At 47.7% G+C, this 21,175-nt stretch overlaps 10 non-coding genes across 10 annotated transcripts; all 10 read right to left on the reverse strand.

The window, feature by feature from the left end:
• Positions 1-1,736: 1,736 nt before the first annotated feature.
• On the reverse strand, positions 1,737-1,901 carry LOC139339533 (U1 spliceosomal RNA). Its single transcript, XR_011602671.1, has one exon. It is a non-coding gene; the product is annotated as a U1 spliceosomal RNA (small nuclear RNA).
• Positions 1,902-2,999: 1,098 nt separating this feature from the next.
• On the reverse strand, positions 3,000-3,117 carry LOC139339669 (U5 spliceosomal RNA). Its single transcript, XR_011602799.1, has one exon. It is a non-coding gene; the product is annotated as a U5 spliceosomal RNA (small nuclear RNA).
• A 373-nt stretch (positions 3,118-3,490) lies between these two features.
• LOC139339642 (U2 spliceosomal RNA) lies at positions 3,491-3,680 on the reverse strand. The gene has a single exon (XR_011602776.1). It is a non-coding gene; the product is annotated as a U2 spliceosomal RNA (small nuclear RNA).
• An 876-nt stretch (positions 3,681-4,556) lies between these two features.
• LOC139339542 (U1 spliceosomal RNA) lies at positions 4,557-4,721 on the reverse strand. Its single transcript, XR_011602680.1, has one exon. It is a non-coding gene; the product is annotated as a U1 spliceosomal RNA (small nuclear RNA).
• Positions 4,722-5,819: 1,098 nt separating this feature from the next.
• On the reverse strand, positions 5,820-5,937 carry LOC139339670 (U5 spliceosomal RNA). Its single transcript, XR_011602800.1, has one exon. It is a non-coding gene; the product is annotated as a U5 spliceosomal RNA (small nuclear RNA).
• Positions 5,938-6,310: 373 nt separating this feature from the next.
• Positions 6,311-6,504, reverse strand: LOC139339660 (U2 spliceosomal RNA). Its single transcript, XR_011602791.1, has one exon. It is a non-coding gene; the product is annotated as a U2 spliceosomal RNA (small nuclear RNA).
• Positions 6,505-12,417: 5,913 nt separating this feature from the next.
• Positions 12,418-12,582, reverse strand: LOC139339545 (U1 spliceosomal RNA). The gene has a single exon (XR_011602683.1). It is a non-coding gene; the product is annotated as a U1 spliceosomal RNA (small nuclear RNA).
• Positions 12,583-13,680: 1,098 nt separating this feature from the next.
• On the reverse strand, positions 13,681-13,798 carry LOC139339671 (U5 spliceosomal RNA). Its single transcript, XR_011602801.1, has one exon. It is a non-coding gene; the product is annotated as a U5 spliceosomal RNA (small nuclear RNA).
• A 373-nt stretch (positions 13,799-14,171) lies between these two features.
• LOC139339644 (U2 spliceosomal RNA) lies at positions 14,172-14,357 on the reverse strand. Its single transcript, XR_011602778.1, has one exon. It is a non-coding gene; the product is annotated as a U2 spliceosomal RNA (small nuclear RNA).
• Positions 14,358-20,287: 5,930 nt separating this feature from the next.
• LOC139339534 (U1 spliceosomal RNA) lies at positions 20,288-20,452 on the reverse strand. Its single transcript, XR_011602672.1, has one exon. It is a non-coding gene; the product is annotated as a U1 spliceosomal RNA (small nuclear RNA).
• Between the last annotated feature and the right edge of the window lie 723 nt (positions 20,453-21,175).

Below are 21,175 nucleotides of genomic sequence, written 5' to 3' on the forward strand. Positions count from 1 at the left end.
CTTGGCTCCCTCATTAGCCCTGCTTGCAGTAACGGCTTCAGCAAAGGTCTTCTTTCGGCTAGGACAGCTGCGATACAGGTGATCCTCTCCCCCACAACCATGGCAGGTCTTTGGTGCTGGGCAGTCTTTGGCCTCATGTCCTCCCTGCCCACAGAAACGGCAGCGATCTCCGGTGCAGTGGGCCTCTGTGTGGCCAGACTGCCGGCAGCGTCGACAGAAAGCTGGTTGCCGTGCATAGTACAAATACCCGCGATCACTACCAAGGCTGAAGAAAGCAGGTGGATGCCTGAGCTGATCAGCTCCTTCAGGATCTGCATTCAACAGCACTTGGAACTGTCGTCTCCCAGTCCAAAACCCCCAAGAGTCATTCACATACCTTGCTGCTGAAGCCACTTCTCCATACTGCCCCAAAAATTGAGACAAAGCAAGGTCTGTCACAAACGGGTTGAACATATGAATTGTGACCACCCGGAAATTTGGTTTGTCCAAATTCAGCACTTGGTAGCTTGCTAGTGGCATTGTGTTGCCTTCCTTGCTGCAAACCTCTACCATCCGTCTGTAGACGTCCTCATTCCTCATGGTCACGTCAAAGGCTTTCTCCTGCTGGTTCCATTGTATGCAGAACACGTCTTCCACTTTCAGATGCAGGAGCCCCATGATCACATCCTTGCAGAAACGTGCTCTGGACAGCACGTCTTCTTGAGCTGATCTTGTCTTGAACCGCAGCGTGTATCTCAGCCCGACCTTTGGGGTCGACTGGTCTTTAATGGCCAATGCAGCCATCGCTCCCGTGGATGTCCCCTTGTCTGAGATAGCTAAACAAATCCCACTTGATCTTAGCCAAAAGGCCGAGAAGCGATGAGGTTCAGCGGTTTGCTGGCCCAGGCCACCCCCTGGAACAGTGCGCACACGTCGTGGTGCAAGCGTTTGACTTGCGCATAAGTAGGGCAGGCGCTGAGCACCTCCACCCAAGCGCTCCCTGGCTCAGCCCTGGCCGTCTTGTGTGTGTCTGTGTGAGCGACGGCGCTGTTGATATTCACAAATGCACGAGGCTCAGCCAAGTGGCAGAGCCATCCAAAAATAGGTGCAAGTCATTGGTGTTCCTTTCCACAGAAGTCAATTTCAATTTTTCCATTTTGTGACGTTTATTAAGTCCATTGCAGGGGTAACGTCAAAGTACACAAATTACTTACACACGATTACATTTAAGATTCAGCTTTCCCATTTAAATACCATTAAATACCAATCTTTCCATAATTGTTATTTCAGCTAAAACAGGTCATACATCATCAAACAAAGGGGTGTTTGGAACTCTCCACTGCAAAAGCTTTCTTTTCTTTTCTTTTCTTTTCTTTTCTTTTCTTTTCTTTTCTTTTCTTTTCTTTTTTCTTTTCTTGACTTTTCTTGACTTATCTTTTAGAATATAATCATTCAGATAGATTTCATAACAATTTCTTGTGGGACACAAAACCCTCTCTAGTTGGCATCCTGCAAAGCTGACCAACTCATCACAGTCAGGTGTCCTGACTCTTTGGTCTGTTTCTGAAAAGTTCAAAACACTTCTGTCATTTGACTAAGACGTGTGGCACGCGCACGTTGGACGTAAAGTTCTTTCTCTCTATTGTAGGAAAAAATAACAAACAGCGACTTGGCATGCGGTTTCTGTCCCTGAGAAAGCAGCCACAGGCCTTGCAGTCACGGCAGACGACCGTTTTGTTTATCTTCAACACTATGACGAGGGGAGAGCGCGTACGCAGTCCCCCACTACCACAAATTATGCAGTCGAGATTCCCACATGTGGGGAATTCGCACAGGTCAGCACATCCCTTAGTGCAATGGATGCGCCTCGCCATGGGTAAACCACCTTGTTGATCATGGTATCTCCCCTGCCAGGTAAGTATGAAGTGAAGGTGCCGTTGACAGGCGACTAAGTCCTGGACACGGCAACCTATCTGAGGGTACGGACAAGGCATAATCCCACAGTCAGGTGCCCTTAGCATTAGCTCACCTTCAGTGGTTGTTGCAGAAAATCACATTGACTCAAAAGATGTTAACTGGCATCCTGCAAAGCTGACCAACTCATCACAATCAGGTGCCCTGACTCTTTTGGCTGTTTCTGAAAAGTTCAAAACACTTCGGTCATTCGACTAAGACGTGTGGTAGGTGCACGTTGGACGTCAATTTGTTCCCTGCTTTTCTATGAAAAAACAAAAAACAAACAAACAGCGACTTGGCATGCAGTTTCTGTCTCTGAGAAAGCAACCACAGGGCTGCAGCAGCATATTCTCCTGAGACCCAGCCTATTCATTTATGTCCTCTGCAGTGGACATTTGGTTTTGGTCTATATCTTTTGAGTCATTTGAGCTACCCTACTAAGTCCTGGTGTGCTCCATAGAGGACATCCTGGCCTTTCCAATGATATCTCACGTGTTTGGGTGGGATGAGGGGAACTTTGTTTTGACGCTGAGACAAAATGGAGACTGCAGCAAAACGCAAATGCCAGGAAAAGAGAAAAGATAAGTCAAATATTGTTAAGATAATGTTTTTTTGGTCATCATATATTTTCTTGTTTAAGAACATGTCAGGAATCATAAATTGGAGTCAGAGTTCAGTTCAAATTTTTGTTAGGAAAAATAATAGTCACGTTATGAATGTTTAATCATGTCAGTTTTGCTCAGTGGTTCAACAAAAGATACAGGCCAAATGTTCAGTTTCATTTAAAAAAATGCATTGACATTCTTGTCAGCCTATTATGATTTCATTGTGTTATGGTAAAAGTGTTCTGTTGGCCACTACAGTGGACATGCTGTAAAATCTGAACTACAAATTTTTTTATTTTTTTTTTCAAAATTTCTAAATTGCGAGTTGTTGTTTTAGCTCCAAAGAGGCAGGAAATCACAAAAGAAAAAGAAAAAGAAAAGAAATTGAAATATACTTTTTTTCTCCCTGAGCGTTTTGTGTGTGTGACCGACGGCGATGCTGATATTCACAAAAGCACGAGGCTCAGCCAAGAGGCAGAGCCGTCCAAAAATAGGTGCAACTCATTGGTGTTCCTTTCCACGGAAGTCTTTAGTAAAAGGCGAAAGACTTGTGCGATATGAAGAGAAACCTGAGTAAGTACGGCCCTCCCCTGTACGGCAGCCAAGACCTGGTGTCGTCCCAGTCACTTCGCTCATGGTAGGCCTCGCTCCTTGTTGCACTGTCCCGACTGCAACCTCTGGCTGCATTTTTATCAGGCCTCATCCCGCCGTCGATTGCCTTTGCTCCTTCCCCCTTCCCCCGCAGCCGTAATGGCTGACACGCAGTGATCGGAGAGCAGGAGACTGCCGGGGTTCCCAGTCAACAGCCAACAGATTGATCTCCTGCAGGTCGACTTGCAACGCAACGAGCGCCCTCCACGCTGAGCCTGGCTTCTTGATCGGCTGTCAAGACGAGCGACGGAGCTCTCGCTCTGCGTCAAGTTTTGATTTTGATTTTGCACAAGGCTGAAGGAAGGTGCACAGTTCCCAGCGGCACTGCTAAACCGGTCGATGCATGGAGTGAACGGAGCAAGCCCCTTTTTCAGCTCCCAGTGCTAAAAATCCATTTAATATGTTGTCCCCGTATAGAGGACATATCAGATATTAAACTGATAAGAACAGATACTACACTTGATCTTAGCCAAAAGGCCGAGAAGCGATGAGGTTCAGTGGTTTGCTGGCCCAGGCCACCCCCTGGAACAGTGCGCACACGTCGTGGTGCAAGCGTTTGACTTGCGCATAAGTAGGGCAGGCGCTGAGCACCTCCACCCAAGCGCTCCCTGGCTCAGCCCTGGCCGTCTTGTGTGTGTCTGTGTGAGTGACGGCGCTGTTGATATTCACAAATGCACGAGGCTCAGCCAAGTGGCAGAGCCATCCAAAAATAGGTGCAAGTCATTGGTGTTCCTTTCCACAGAAGTCAATTTCAATTTTTCCATTTTGTGACGTTTATTAAGTCCATTGCAGGGGTAACGTCAAAGTACACAAATTACTTACACACGATTACATTTAAGATTCAGCTTTCCCATTTAAATACCATTAAATACCAATCTTTCCATAATTGTTATTTCAGCTAAAACAGGTCAAACATCATCAAACAAAGGGGTGTTTGGAACTCTCCACTGCAAAAGCTTTCTTTTCTTTTCTTTTCTTTTCTTTTCTTTTCTTTTCTTTTCTTTTCTTTTCTTTTTTCTTTTCTTGACTTTTCTTGACTTATCTTTTAGAATATAATCATTCAGATAGATTTCATAACAATTTCTTGTGGGACACAAAACCCTCTCTAGTTGGCATCCTGCAAAGCTGACCAACTCATCACAGTCAGGTGTCCTGACTCTTTGGTCTGTTTCTGAAAAGTTCAAAACACTTCTGTCATTTGACTAAGACGTGTGGCACGCGCACGTTGGACGTAAAGTTCTTTCTCTCTATTGTAGGAAAAAATAACAAACAGCGACTTGGCATGCGGTTTCTGTCCCTGAGAAAGCAGCCACAGGCCTTGCAGTCACGGCAGACGACCGTTTTGTTTATCTTCAACACTATGACGAGGGGAGAGCGCGTACGCAGTCCCCCACTACCACAAATTATGCAGTCGAGATTCCCACATGTGGGGAATTCGCACAGGTCAGCACATCCCTTAGTGCAATGGATGCGCCTCGCCATGGGTGAACCACCTTGTTGATCATGGTATCTCCCCTGCCAGGTAAGTATGAATTGAAGGTGCCGTTGACAGGCGACTAAGTCCTGGACACGGCAACCTATCTGAGGGTACGGACAAGGCATAATCCCACAGTCAGGTGCCCTTAGCATTAGCTCACCTTCAGTGGTTGTTGCAGAAAATCACATTGACTCAAAAGATGTTAACTGGCATCCTGCAAAGCTGACCAACTCATCACAATCAGGTGCCCTGACTCTTTTGGCTGTTTCTGAAAAGTTCAAAACACTTCGGTCATTCGACTAAGACGTGTGGTAGGTGCACGTTGGACGTCAATTTGTTCCCTGCTTTTCTATGAAAAAACAAAAAACAAACAAACAGCGACTTGGCATGCAGTTTCTGTCTCTGAGAAAGCAACCACAGGGCTGCAGCAGCATATTCTCCTGAGACCCAGCCTATTCATTTATGTCCTCTGCAGTGGACATTTGGTTTTGGTCTATATCTTTTGAGTCATTTGAGCTACCCTACTAAGTCCTGGTGTGTTCCATAGAGGACATCCTGGCCTTTCCAATGATATCTCACGTGTTTGGGTGGGATGAGGGGAACTTTGTTTTGACGCTGAGACAAAATGGAGACTGCAGCAAAACGCAAATGCCAGGAAAAGAGAAAAGATAAGTCAAATATTGTTAAGATAATGTTTTTTTGGTCATCATATATTTTCTTGTTTAAGAACATGTCAGGAATCATAAATTGGAGTCAGAGTTCAGTTCAAATTTTTGTTAGGAAAAATAATAGTCACGTTATGAATGTTTAATCATGTCAGTTTTGCTCAGTGGTTCAACAAAAGATACAGGCCAAATGTTCAGTTTCATTTAAAAAAATGCATTGACATTCTTGTCAGCCTATTATGATTTCATTGTGTTATGGTAAAAGTGTTCTGTTGGCCACTACAGTGGACATGCTGTAAAATCTGAACTACAAATTTTTTTATTTTTTTTTTCAAAATTTCTAAATTGCGAGTTGTTGTTTTAGCTCCAAAGAGGCAGGAAATCACAAAAGAAAAAGAAAAAGAAAAGAAATTGAAATATACTTTTTTTCTCCCTGAGCGTTTTGTGTGTGTGACCGACGGCGATGCTGATATTCACAAAAGCACGAGGCTCAGCCAAGAGGCAGAGCCGTCCAAAAATAGGTGCAACTCATTGGTGTTCCTTTCCACGGAAGTCTTTAGTAAAAGGCGAAAGACTTGTGCGATATGAAGAGAAACCTGAGTAAGTACGGCCCTCCCCTGTACGGCAGCCAAGACCTGGTGTCGTCCCAGTCACTTCGCTCATGGTAGGCCTCGCTCCTTGTTGCACTGTCCCGACTGCAACCTCTGGCTGCATTTTTATCAGGCCTCATCCCGCCGTCGATTGCCTTTGCTCCTTCCCCCTTCCCCCGCAGCCGTAATGGCTGACACGCAGTGATCGGAGAGCAGGAGACTGCCGGGGTTCCCAGTCAACAGCCAACAGATTGATCTCCTGCAGGTCGACTTGCAACGCAACGAGCGCCCTCCACGCTGAGCCTGGCTTCTTGATCGGCTGTCAAGACGAGCGACGGAGCTCTCGCTCTGCGTCAAGTTTTGATTTTGATTTTGCACAAGGCTGAAGGAAGGTGCACTGTTCCCAGCGGCACTGCTAAACCGGTCGATGCATGGAGTGAACGGAGCAAGCCCCTTTTTCAGCTCCCAGCGCTAAAAATCCATTTAATATGTTGTCCCCGTATAGAGGACATATCAGATATTAAACTGATAAGAACAGATTTTTTTTTTTTTTTTTTTTTTTTTTTTTCCCTTTAATTCATTGCTCATAATACACATACATTTCCATGTAACTTCCAACATATGACATCCATCACAAAATAATAGCAAAGAAAAATAACATGAAATGCATTGTCGCCAGACCTACAATTCACCCCTGATTCCCTGGCATCAACCCAAATCCACCTTTCCATCTCTCTAGAGCAGCATGCCTCCCCCACTTAACAATGTCCCTGTTAACTCTCCCCTTCACACTTGCCTCAACTCTCTTGATTACCCATTCTACGTTGTTTTTTCTATTTTTCTGCACAAGGTCCTGCCTTGCCCTCCACAAGTTGCTCTTAACTAGGCTAACAATGAACCAGACCGAGAAAGTAGCCCCACCCAAGACCCGCCCCAACCCTCTTTCGACCTTAGCCCATGACAGTTTTAAACAAGGGACTTTCTGACGTAGCCATGTTTCCACTCTACCCCATACCACCTGAGCAAAGAAACAATCCCACATAATATGTCTCGTTGTCTCCTCTCCTGAACACGTAGACCTAGGGCACACTGGTGATCTTGCCAGCCCATGCCGGAACATAGTTTCCCTTACTGGCAGGCACTTATGGAGACATAGCCAGTTCAAGTCTTTAAGACCATTGTCAAGCCCCCGTGGCTGAATCTCCCTCCACACCCTAGTAGGTGTCCCTACCACTGCTGGTGCAGTTACTCTCTGCACTACCTCTTTATAGAGGACCCTGTGATCTATTCTTACTGTTCCTTCTGATGCCTCTGGATGTGCTCTCAGCCATTTGGCTGCATGGCAATAGTGCCAGGGCTGCTGCTCCGACCGTGGTGCCACATTGGTCCAGTCCATCATCTGTCTTGCCTGATAAGCAAAAAAAAGACGTAGGAAGTACCCCGAGGGATGCCTCACATGATCAGACAATTGCTTACACAGAAAGGACACGAAAATGCTGTCCAACTTCAGCGGGAAGTGTGGCACGGCTCTGCCCCCTTCTTCAATGCCAGCTAGCATGCGCACCCTTGCCACGTACTCATATCTGCCTCCCCACATGAAGGAGAAAACAAGGCGCATGAGTGGCCTCCTCATACTGACAGGCAGTGGGTACACATATGCCAAGAATAGGAGGGTAGGCAAAATGTCCACTTTCAAGACAAGCACCTTCCCTATCAATGTTAGGTGCCTGCTCTTCCATAGTTGGAGCTTCTTCTGGACTGCCGATAAGCGCTTGGTCCAGTTGACTGTGGCACTGTAGGCTGTCTCAAAGCAGACCCCCAGTACCTTCAGGGGTCCTGTGCAGAGTGACAGTCCCCCTGGCACATCCACCCTCCCTTTCCACTGCCCAAAAAACTTGACAGATGATTTGGCATGGTTAATCTTAGCACCAGCCACCTGACCAAACTTCCTGAAAACCTCCAATGATTGCATGAGGCATTCATCACTGTCCAGCAGCAGAGTGGTGTCATCAGCGTACTGAGAAAGCTTGACCCTGAGGCCGCCGCTGCCAGGCACCAAGAAACCTTTCACACGCTGGTCAGCCCGTATTGCTGCTGCCAGGGGCTCTATGTACAGTATGTAAAGCAAAGGTGAAAGCGGGCACCCTTGTCTTACCCCAGAATGCAAACTGAACACTTCACCCAGATGACCATTTACTGAAACCCTGCTCCCCACCCCAGTGTACAGTGTGCGCAACCACCCTACAAAACCCTGACCAAAACCTAACCTCTCTAACACCCTAAACATAAAACCCCAATTAACTCTGTCGAAAGCTTTTTCCTGATCCAGGCCGACCACCATAAGCGGCAGGTTCCTGTCCTCTGTCCACGCCACAACATCCCGTATTAGCTGCAGGTTCCATCTCGCTGAGCGCCCTGCCACCCCACATGTCTGGTCCACATGGACCACATGTGGAAGTGCCATGCCCATACGAGTCGCCAAGACCTTTGCCAGGAGCTTATAATCCACACACAGCATGGTCAGCGGCCGCCAGTTACAAAGGTCAGTGCGATCCCCTTTCTTATATAGGAGGGACAACACCCCTGTGGCCATGGACCCACCCATGGCTCCGGTCGAGAGCACTGAGGACAGCACCTCTAACACCACTGGCCCGAGGACATCCCAAAACTTAACATAGAACTCAACAGGGAGTCCGTCAATGCCAGGTACCTTCCTCCTGTTCATCGTCTTGAGAGCCCCCTCTAGCTCTTGGAGGGTAAGTGGGGCTTCCAAAGCCTGTGCTACGTCTCCTGGCACCCGTTGGGTCAGGAAGTCTAAGAAGACCTCCCCCCCGTCTATGTCCACCTCTTTTTCCATGAAAGTGGTACTATAGTGCTCAGTGGCAACACGCAACATCCCCCCAGCCCCTGACACCACCACACCGTGTTTGTCTCTCAGTCCAGTCACCACTTGTTTTCTCCGACCAGCCTGCACTGAACCAAAAAACCCAGCAGAACATGTCTCTGCATTCTCCATATATTCCCAGCGAGACCGCAATAGGTATGCTCGGGCTCTGTTCTCAAAGATGTCCCTGAGCTGTGCCTTCAAGGAGTCGCAAACCTGCTGAGACACAGGACCACCACAATTTGCCTTAGCGTACTCAAGTTCGAGCAGGCTCTGAAGGTGACATATCACCCTCCGTGCACACCTCATCTTCTTTTTACAGTATATCGAGCAAAATTCCTTAATCCTTCCTTTGGCAATTTCCCACCACTCAATCACCCCAGTGCACATTGATCTCAATCCTATTAAACCATTGAAAAACCAACAGAAAGTCTGCCTGAAAACATCCTCATCCAGTACACTTATGTTGAGACGCCAAAACCCCGGTCCAAAAGCCGGTAAGCATGAGCGCACCTCAAAAAATAAACAGTCATGATCAGAAAAAAAGACCGGGAGCATTCTACCCGCTGACAAAACCAAAGATCTAGTAAAAAACAAATAATCCAAACGCCTGGCCATGCTCCGTGAGTTACGCCAGGTGGGACCGTCCATGAGTGGACTGACCCTCTTTCCCCCATCCACCAGACCATGACCGGCCATAAGCTGTGAGATGTAAAGACTACTTGTGTCACCCCCTTTCCCCAACTCCACATTAAAATCACCACCTATAACCACCTGCCTATTTGTGACCAGGTGCGGCTGTACTAACTCAAATGCTTCCTTCCTTTCTGCTGGAGTGTGTGGACTGTACACCACAATTACCCTCAGTTTGTACATGCCCCATGCAATATCTGCACCCATGATCCTCCCCTGAACAATAACAAAAGTATCTTCAATACTAATTTCTCTTACACCAAACAAAATCCCAACCCCCATAGAGTGAACACCCCCTACGCTCCAAACTGACCCCCCGTCCATCCACTCCCTCGTAAAAACCCCAACATCCCTGTTATCCCGCAAATGAACCTCCTGCAATAAACAAATGGAAATACGCTGAGCGCTTACAAAATCAAAAACAACCCGTCTCTTAACAGGGTTCCTCATTCCCCTCACATTTAATGAACAAACCTTGATGTAACCAATTATATTAAGAAAAGTCAGTCCCACCGGAAAACAAAAACAAAAGAAAAACCCTCTTCTTATTCTACTGAGAGAAAAGTCCTTCACTGTCCATCTGGTCCGCCCAAGAAAAGGGCACTGTATTTGGGGAGGTTGTGGACCTATCAGGACCCACATATGCATCCCCACTTAATGGGGATGGTAACACATACAGACCATGTGAGAGTTCAGGATCCAACCCAAATTCTACTGGGAACAAGTCTCCTGCATTGGTCTGGGACTGATCCTTTGCTCCCTTTCGGGCCTCCTGCCTGATATCCCCTTCACCCCACTCTTTGACCCCTCCCTCCCTTAAGCCCCCTGCATTTCTACAGTCACCCCCATCAACTGTGGGCTTCCCCTTCTCCCCTTTTACTACTCCCTTGGGCCTTTTGTTGTGCCCGCTCTCCACATTGTTATTCTCTTCCAGTGGAAGCCCATCTCCTAAAACCTCTGAAAGACTTCTTGCCCCATGCTTCACTCTAGAGGAGCGAGGGACAGGAGACAAGGAGAGGGGAACGACCTCCCCATCAGCTGAGGGTGCCAGTCCTCCATCATCTGCAGTAGAAGCGTTGGCCAATCCTTGCTCCCGCAGTTCATCCTCCGCCCCACCCCCGGAAACACGAGCAGCTGCCTCCACTTGCACTGATGTAATTGGAACAGCCTCTACTCGGGTAGATCTTCCCTGTGCAGCCTTGGCTCCCTCATTAGCCCTGCTTGCAGTAACGGCTTCAGCAAAGGTCTTCTTTCGGCTAGGACAGCTGCGATACAGGTGATCCTCTCCCCCACAACCATGGCAGGTCTTTGGTGCTGGGCAGTCTTTGGCCTCATGTCCTCCCTGCCCACAGAAACGGCAGCGATCTCCGGTGCAGTGGGCCTCTGTGTGGCCAGACTGCCGGCAGCGTCGACAGAAAGCTGGTTGCCGTGCATAGTACAAATACCCGCGATCACTACCAAGGCTGAAGAAAGCAGGTGGATGCCTGAGCTGATCAGCTCCTTCAGGATCTGCATTCAACAGCACTTGGAACTGTCGTCTCCCAGTCCAAAACCCCCAAGAGTCATTCACATACCTTGCTGCTGAAGCCACTTCTCCATACTGCCCCAAAAATTGAGACAAAGCAAGGTCTGTCACAAACGGGTTGAACATATGAATTGTGACCACCCGGAAATTTGGTTTGTCCAAATTCAGCACTTGGTAGCTTGCTAGTGGCATTGTGTTGCCTTCCTTGCTGCAAACCTCTACCATCCGTCTGTAGACGTCCTCATTCCTCATGGTCACGTCAAAGGCTTTCTCCTGCTGGTTCCATTGTATGCAGAACACGTCTTCCACTTTCAGATGCAGGAGCCCCATGATCACATCCTTGCAGAAACGTGCTCTGGACAGCACGTCTTCTTGAGCTGATCTTGTCTTGAACCGCAGCGTGTATCTCAGCCCGACCTTTGGGGTCGACTGGTCTTTAATGGCCAATGCAGCCATCGCTCCCGTGGATGTCCCCTTGTCTGAGATAGCTAAACAAATCCCACTTGATCTTAGCCAAAAGGCCGAGAAGCGATGAGGTTCAGCGGTTTGCTGGCCCAGGCCACCCCCTGGAACAGTGCGCACACGTCGTGGTGCAAGCGTTTGACTTGCGCATAAGTAGGGCAGGCGCTGAGCACCTCCACCCAAGCGCTCCCTGGCTCAGCCCTGGCCGTCTTGTGTGTGTCTGTGTGAGCGACGGCGCTGTTGATATTCACAAATGCACGAGGCTCAGCCAAGTGGCAGAGCCATCCAAAAATAGGTGCAAGTCATTGGTGTTCCTTTCCACAGAAGTCAATTTCAATTTTTCCATTTTGTGACGTTTATTAAGTCCATTGCAGGGGTAACGTCAAAGTACACAAATTACTTACACACGATTACATTTAAGATTCAGCTTTCCCATTTAAATACCATTAAATACCAATCTTTCCATAATTGTTATTTCAGCTAAAACAGGTCATACATCATCAAACAAAGGGGTGTTTGGAACTCTCCACTGCAAAAGCTTTCTTTTCTTTTCTTTTCTTTTCTTTTCTTTTCTTTTCTTTTCTTTTCTTGACTTTTCTTGACTTATCTTTTAGAATATAATCATTCAGATAGATTTCATAACAATTTCTTGTGGGACACAAAACCCTCTCTAGTTGGCATCCTGCAAAGCTGACCAACTCATCACAGTCAGGTGTCCTGACTCTTTGGTCTGTTTCTGAAAAGTTCAAAACACTTCTGTCATTTGACTAAGACGTGTGGCACGCGCACGTTGGGCGTAAAGTTCTTTCTCTCTATTGTAGGAAAAAATAACAAACAGCGACTTGGCATGCGGTTTCTGTCTCTGAGAAAGCAGCCACAGGCCTTGCAGTCACGGCAGACGACCGTTTTGTTTATCTTCAACACTATGACGAGGGGAGAGCGCGTACGCAGTCCCCCACTACCACAAATTATGCAGTCGAGATTCCCACATGTGGGGAATTCGCACAGGTCAGCACATCCCTTAGTGCAATGGATGCGCCTCGCCATGGGTGAACCACCTTGTTGATCATGGTATTTCCCCTGCCAGGTAAGTATGAATTGAAGGTGCCGTTGACAGGCGACTAAGTCCTGGACACGGCAACCTATCTGAGGGTACGGACAAGGCATAATCCCACAGTCAGGTGCCCTTAGCGTTAGCTCACCTTCAGTGGTTGTTGCAGAAAATCACATTGACTCAAAAGATGTTAACTGGCATCCTGCAAAGCTGACCAACTCATCACAATCAGGTGCCCTGACTCTTTTGGCTGTTTCTGAAAAGTTCAAAACACTTCGGTCATTCGACTAAGACGTGTGGTAGGTGCACGTTGGACGTCAATTTGTTCCCTGCTTTTCTATGAAAAAACAAAAAACAAACAAACAGCGACTTGGCATGCAGTTTCTGTCTCTGAGAAAGCAACCACAGGGCTGCAGCAGCATATTCTCCTGAGACCCAGCCTATTCATTTATGTCCTCTGCAGTGGACATTTGGTTTTGGTCTATATCTTTTGAGTCATTTGAGCTACCCTACTAAGTCCTGGTGTGCTCCATAGAGGACATCCTGGCCTTTCCAATGATATCTCACGTGTTTGGGTGGGATGAGGGGAACTTTGTTTTGACGCTGAGACAAAATGGAGACTGCAGCAAAACGCAAATGCCAGGAAAAGAGAAAAGATAAGTCAAATATTGTTAAGATAATGTTTTTTTGGTCATCATATATTTTCTTGTTTAAGAACATGTCAGGAATCATAAATTGGAGTCAGAGTTCAGTTCAAATTTTTGTTAGGAAAAATAATAGTCACGTTATGAATGTTTAATCATGTCAGTTTTGCTCAGTGGTTCAACAAAAGATACAGGCCAAATGTTCAGTTTCATTTAAAAAAATGCATTGACATTCTTGTCAGCCTATTATGATTTCATTGTGTTATGGTAAAAGTGTTCTGTTGGCCACTACAGTGGACATGCTGTAAAATCTGAACTACAAATTTTTTTATTTTTTTTTTCAAAATTTCTAAATTGCAAGTTGTTGTTTTAGCTCCAAAGAGGCAGGAAATCACAAGAGAAAAAGAAAAATAAAAGAAATTGAAATATACTTTTTTTCTCCCTGAGCGTTTTGTGTGTGTGACCGACGGCGATGCTGATATTCACAAAAGCACGAGGCTCAGCCAAGAGGCAGAGCCGTCCAAAAATAGGTGCAACTCATTGGTGTTCCTTTCCACGGAAGTCTTTAGTAAAAGGCGAAAGACTTGTGCGATATGAAGAGAAACCTGAGTAAGTACGGCCCTCCCCTGTACGGCAGCCAAGACCTGGTGTCGTCCCAGTCACTTCGCTCATGGTAGGCCTCGCTCCTTGTTGCACTGTCCCGACTGCAACCTCTGGCTGCATTTTTATCAGGCCTCATCCCGCCGTCGATTGCCTTTGCTCCTTCCCCCTTCCCCCGCAGCCGTAATGGCTGACACGCAGTGATCGGAGAGCAGGAGACTGCCGGGGTTCCCAGTCAACAGCCAACAGATTGATCTCCTGCAGGTCGACTTGCAACGCAACGACCGCCCTCCACGCTGAGCCTGGCTTCTTGATCGGCTGTCAAGACGAGCGACGGAGCTCTCGCTCTGCGTCAAGTTTTGATTTTGATTTTGCACAAGGCTGAAGGAAGGTGCACCGTTCCCAGCGGCACTGCAATACCGGGTCGATGCATGGAGTGAACGGAGCAAGCCCCTTTTTCAGCTCCCAGCGCTAAAAATCCATTTAATATGTTGTCCCCGTATAGAGGACATATCAGATATTAAACTGATAAGAACAGATTTTTTTTTTTTTTTTTTTTCCCTTTAATTCATTGCTCATAATACACATACATTTCCATGTAACTTCCAACATATGACATCCATCACAAAATAATAGCAAAGAAAAATAACATGAAATGCATTTTCGCCAGACCTACAATTCACCCCTGATTCCCTGGCATCAACCCAAATCCACCTTTCCATCTCTCTAGAGCAGCATGCCTCCCCCACTTAACAATGTCCCTGTTAACTCTCCCCTTCACACTTGCCTCAACTCTCTTGATTACCCATTCTACGTTGTTTTTTCTATTTTTCTGCACAAGGTCCTGCCTTGCCCTCCACAAGTTGCTCTTAACTAGGCTAACAATGAACCAGACCGAGAAAGTAGCCCCACCCAAGACCCGCCCCAACCCTCTTTCGACCTTAGCCCATGACAGTTTTAAACAAGGGACTTTCTGACGTAGCCATGTTTCCACTCTACCCCATACCACCTGAGCAAAGAAACAATCCCACATAATATGTCTCGTTGTCTCCTCTCCTGAACACGTAGACCTAGGGCACACTGGTGATCTTGCCAGCCCATGCCGGAACATAGTTTCCCTTACTGGCAGGCACTTATGGAGACATAGCCAGTTCAAGTCTTTAAGACCATTGTCAAGCCCCCGTGGCTGAATCTCCCTCCACACCCTAGTAGGTGTCCCTACCACTGCTGGTGCAGTTACTCTCTGCACTACCTCTTTATAGAGGACCCTGTGATCTATTCTTACTGTTCCTTCTGATGCCTCTGGATGTGCTCTCAGCCATTTGGCTGCATGGCAATAGTGCCAGGGCTGCTGCTCCGACCGTGGTGCCACATTGGTCCAGTCCATCATCTGTCTTGCCTGATAAGCAAAAAAAAGACGTAGGAAGTACCCCGAGGGATGCCTCACATGATCAGACAATTGCTTACACAGAAAGGACACGAAAATGCTGTCCAACTTCAGCGGGAAGTGTGGCACGGCTCTGCCCCCTTCTTCAATGCCAGCTAGCATGCGCACCCTTGCCACGTACTCATATCTGCCTCCCCACATGAAGGAGAAAACAAGGCGCATGAGTGGCCTCCTCATACTGACAGGCAGTGGGTACACATATGCCAAGAATAGGAGGGTAGGCAAAATGTCCACTTTCAAGACAAGCACCTTCCCTATCAATGTTAGGTGCCTGCTCTTCCATAGTTGGAGCTTCTTCTGGACTGCCGATAAGCGCTTGGTCCAGTTGACTGTGGCACTGTAGGCTGTCTCAAAGCAGACCCCCAGTACCTTCAGGGGTCCTGTGCAGAGTGACAGTCCCCCTGGCACATCCACCCTCCCTTTCCACTGCCCAAAAAACTTGACAGATGATTTGGCATGGTTAATCTTAGCACCAGCCACCTGACCAAACTTCCTGAAAACCTCCAATGATTGCATGAGGCATTCATCACTGTCCAGCAGCAGAGTGGTGTCATCAGCGTACTGAGAAAGCTTGACCCTGAGGCCGCCGCTGCCAGGCACCAAGAAACCTTTCACACGCTGGTCAGCCCGTATTGCTGCTGCCAGGGGCTCTATGTACAGTATGTAAAGCAAAGGTGAAAGCGGGCACCCTTGTCTTACCCCAGAATGCAAACTGAACACTTCACCCAGATGACCATTTACTGAAACCCTGCTCCCCACCCCAGTGTACAGTGTGCGCAACCACCCTACAAAACCCTGACCAAAACCTAACCTCTCTAACACCCTAAACATAAAACCCCAATTAACTCTGTCGAAAGCTTTTTCCTGATCCAGGCCGACCACCATAAGCGGCAGGTTCCTGTCCTCTGTCCACGCCACAACATCCCGTATTAGCTGCAGGTTCCATCTCGCTGAGCGCCCTGCCACCCCACATGTCTGGTCCACATGGACCACGTGTGGAAGTGCCATGCCCATACGAGTCGCCAAGACCTTTGCCAGGAGCTTATAATCCACACACAGCATGGTCAGCGGCCGCCAGTTACAAAGGTCAGTGCGATCCCCTTTCTTATATAGGAGGGACAACACCCCTGTGGCCATGGACCCACCCATGGCTCCGGTCGAGAGCACTGAGGACAGCACCTCTAACACCACTGGCCCGAGGACATCCCAAAACTTAACATAGAACTCAACAGGGAGTCCGTCAATGCCAGGTACCTTCCTCCTGTTCATCGTCTTGAGAGCCCCCTCTAGCTCTTGGAGGGTAAGTGGGGCTTCCAAAGCCTGTGCTACGTCTCCTGGCACCCGTTGGGTCAGGAAGTCTAAGAAGACCTCCCCCCCGTCTATGTCCACCTCTTTTTCCATGAAAGTGGTGCTATAGTGCTCAGTGGCAACACGCAACATCCCCCCAGCCCCTGACACCACCACACCGTGTTTGTCTCTCAGTCCAGTCACCACTTGTTTTCTCCGACCAGCCTGCACTGAACCAAAAAACCCAGCAGAACATGTCTCTGCATTCTCCATATATTCCCAGCGAGACCGCAATAGGTATGCTCGGGCTCTGTTCTCAAAGATGTCCCTGAGCTGTGCCTTCAAGGAGTCGCAAACCTGCTGAGACACAGGACCACCACAATTTGCCTTAGCGTACTCAAGTTCGAGCAGGCTCTGAAGGTGACATATCACCCTCCGTGCACACCTCATCTTCTTTTTACAGTATATCGAGCAAAATTCCTTAATCCTTCCTTTGGCAATTTCCCACCACTCAATCACCCCAGTGCACATTGATCTCAATCCTATTAAACCATTGAAAAACCAACAGAAAGTCTGCCTGAAAACATCCTCATCCAGTACACTTATGTTGAGACGCCAAAACCCCGGTCCAAAAGCCGGTAAGCATGAGCGCACCTCAAAAAATAAACAGTCATGATCAGAAAAAAAGACCGGGAGCATTCTACCCGCTGACAAAACCAAAGATCTAGTAAAAAACAAATAATCCAAACGCCTGGCCATGCTCCGTGAGTTACGCCAGGTGGGACCGTCCATGAGTGGACTGACCCTCTTTCCCCCATCCACCAGACCATGACCGGCCATAAGCTGTGAGATGTAAAGACTACTTGTGTCACCCCCTTTCCCCAACTCCACATTAAAATCACCACCTATAACCACCTGCCTATTTGTGACCAGGTGCGGCTGTACTAACTCAAATGCTTCCTTCCTTTCTGCTGGAGTGTGTGGACTGTACACCACAATTACCCTCAGTTTGTACATGCCCCATGCAATATCTGCACCCATGATCCTCCCCTGAACAATAACAAAAGTATCTTCAATACTAATTTCTCTTACACCAAACAAAATCCCAACCCCCGTAGAGTGAACACCCCCTACGCTCCAAACTGACCCCCCGTCCATCCACTCCCTCGTAAAAACCCCAACATCCCTGTTATCCCGCAAATGAACCTCCTGCAATAAACAAATGGAAATACGCTGAGCGCTTACAAAATCAAAAACAACCCGTCTCTTAACAGGGTTCCTCATTCCCCTCACATTTAATGAACAAACCTTGATGTAACCAATTATATTAAGAAAAGTCAGTCCCACCGGAAAACAAAAACAAAAGAAAAACCCTCTTCTTATTCTACTGAGAGAAAAGTCCTTCACTGTCCATCTGGTCCGCCCAAGAAAAGGGCACTGTATTTGGGGAGGTTGTGGACCTATCAGGACCCACATATGCATCCCCACTTAATGGGGATGGTAACACATACAGACCGTGTGAGAGTTCAGGATCCAACCCAAATTCTACTGGGAACAAGTCTCCTGCATTGGTCTGGGACTGATCCTTTGCTCCCTTTCGGGCCTCCTGCCTGATATCCCCTTCACCCCACTCTTTGACCCCTCCCTCCCTTAAGCCCCCTGCATTTCTACTGTCACCCCCATCAACTGTGGGCTTCCCCTTCTCCCCTTTTACTACTCCCTTGGGCCTTTTGTTGTGCCCGCTCTCCACATTGTTATTCTCTTCCAGTGGAAGCCCATCTCCTAAAACCTCTGAAAGACTTCTTGCCCCATGCTTCACTCTAGAGGAGCCAGGGACAGGAGACAAGGAGAGGGGAACGACCTCCCCATCAGCTGAGGGTGCCAGTCCTCCATCATCTGCAGTAGAAGCGTTGGCCAATCCTTGCTCCCGCAGTTCATCCTCCGCCCCAGCCCCGGAAACACGAGCAGCTGCCTCCACTTGCACTGATGTAATTGGAGCAGCCTCTACTCGGGTAGATCCTCCCTGTGCAGCCTTGGCTCCCTCATTAGCCCTGCTTGCAGTAACGGCTTCAGCAAAGGTCTTCTTTCGGCTAGGACAGCTGCGATACAGGTGATCCTCTCCCCCACAACCATGGCAGGTCTTTGGTGCTGGGCAGTCTTTGGCCTCATGTCCTCCCTGCCCACAGAAACGGCAGCGATCTCCGGTGCAGTGGGCCTCTGTGTGGCCAGACTGCCGGCAGCGTCGACAGAAAGCTGGTTGCCGTGCATAGTACAAATACCCGCGATCACTACCAAGGCTGAAGAAAGCAGGTGGATGCCTGAGCTGATCAGCTCCTTCAGGATCTGCATTCAACAGCACTTGGAACTGTCGTCTCCCAGTCCAAAACCCCCAAGAGTCATTCACATACCTTGCTGCTGAAGCCACTTCTCCATACTGCCCCAAAAATTGAGACAAAGCAAGGTCTGTCACAAACGGGTTGAACATATGAATTGTGACCACCCGGAAATTTGGTTTGTCCAAATTCAGCACTTGGTAGCTTGCTAGTGGCATTGTGTTGCCTTCCTTGCTGCAAACCTCTACCATCCGTCTGTAGACGTCCTCATTCCTCATGGTCACGTCAAAGGCTTTCTCCTGCTGGTTCCATTGTATGCAGAACACGTCTTCCACTTTCAGATGCAGGAGCCCCATGATCACATCCTTGCAGAAACGTGCTCTGGACAGCACGTCTTCTTGAGCTGATCTTGTCTTGAACCGCAGCGTGTATCTCAGCCCGACCTTTGGGGTCGACTAGTCTTTAATGGCCAATGCAGCCATCGCTCCCGTGGATGTCCCCTTGTCTGAGATAGCGAAACAAATCCCACTTGATCTTAGCCAAAAGGCCGAGAAGCGATGAGGTTCAGCGGTTTGCTGGCCCAGGCCACCCCCTGGAACAGTGCGCACACGTCGTGGTGCAAGCGTTTGACTTGCGCATAAGTAGGGCAGGCGCTGAGCACCTCCACCCAAGCGCTCCCTGGCTCAGCCCTGGCCGTCTTGTGTGTGTCTGTGTGAGCGACGGCGCTGTTGATATTCACAAATGCACGAGGCTCAGCCAAGTGGCAGAGCCATCCAAAAATAGGTGCAAGTCATTGGTGTTCCTTTCCACAGAAGTCAATTTCAATTTTTCCATTTTGTGACGTTTATTAAGTCCATTGCAGGGGTAACGTCAAAGTACACAAATTACTTACACACGATTACATTTAAGATTCAGCTTTCCCATTTAAATACCATTAAATACCAATCTTTCCATAATTGTTATTTCAGCTAAAACAGGTCATACATCATCAAACAAAGGGGTGTTTGGAACTCTCCACTGCAAAAGCTTTCTTTTCTTTTCTTTTCTTTTCTTTTCTTTTCTTTTCTTTTCTTTTCTTTTCTTTTTTCTTTTCTTGACTTTTCTTGACTTATCTTTTAGAATATAATCATTCAGATAGATTTCATAACAATTTCTTGTGGGACACAAAACCCTCTCTAGTTGGCATCCTGCAAAGCTGACCAACTCATCACAGTCAGGTGTCCTGACTCTTTGGTCTGTTTCTGAAAAGTTCAAAACACTTCTGTCATTTGACTAAGACGTGTGGCACGCGCACGTTGGACGTAAAGTTCTTTCTCTCTATTGTAGGAAAAAATAACAAACAGCGACTTGGCATGCGGTTTCTGTCCCTGAGAAAGCAGCCACAGGCCTTGCAGTCACGGCAGACGACCGTTTTGTTTATCTTCAACACTATGACGAGGGGAGAGCGCGTACGCAGTCCCCCACTACCACAAATTATGCAGTCGAGATTCCCACATGTGGGGAATTCGCACAGGTCAGCACATCCCTTAGTGCAATGGATGCGCCTCGCCATGGGTAAACCACCTTGTTGATCATGGTATCTCCCCTGCCAGGTAAGTATGAAGTGAAGGTGCCGTTGACAGGCGACTAAGTCCTGGACACGGCAACCTATCTGAGGGTACGGACAAGGCATAATCCCACAGTCAGGTGCCCTTAGCATTAGCTCACCTTCAGTGGTTGTTGCAGAAAATCACATTGACTCAAAAGATGTTAACTGGCATCCTGCAAAGCTGACCAACTCATCACAATCAGGTGCCCTGACTCTTTTGGCTGTTTCTGAAAAGTTCAAAACACTTCGGTCATTCGACTAAGACGTGTGGTAGGTGCACGTTGGACGTCAATTTGTTCCCTGCTTTTCTATGAAAAAACAAAAAACAAACAAACAGCGACTTGGCATGCAGTTTCTGTCTCTGAGAAAGCAACCACAGGGCTGCAGCAGCATATTCTCCTGAGACCCAGCCTATTCATTTATGTCCTCTGCAGTGGACATTTGGTTTTGGTCTATATCTTTTGAGTCATTTGAGCTACCCTACTAAGTCCTGGTGTGCTCCATAGAGGACATCCTGGCCTTTCCAATGATATCTCACGTGTTTGGGTGGGATGAGGGGAACTTTGTTTTGACGCTGAGACAAAATGGAGACTGCAGCAAAACGCAAATGCCAGGAAAAGAGAAAAGATAAGTCAAATATTGTTAAGATAATGTTTTTTTGGTCATCATATATTTTCTTGTTTAAGAACATGTCAGGAATCATAAATTGGAGTCAGAGTTCAGTTCAAATTTTTG

Source organism: Chaetodon trifascialis, chromosome 11, assembly GCF_039877785.1.
Source record: "Chaetodon trifascialis isolate fChaTrf1 chromosome 11, fChaTrf1.hap1, whole genome shotgun sequence".
Classification (NCBI taxonomy): Eukaryota; Metazoa; Chordata; class Actinopteri; order Chaetodontiformes; family Chaetodontidae; genus Chaetodon; species Chaetodon trifascialis.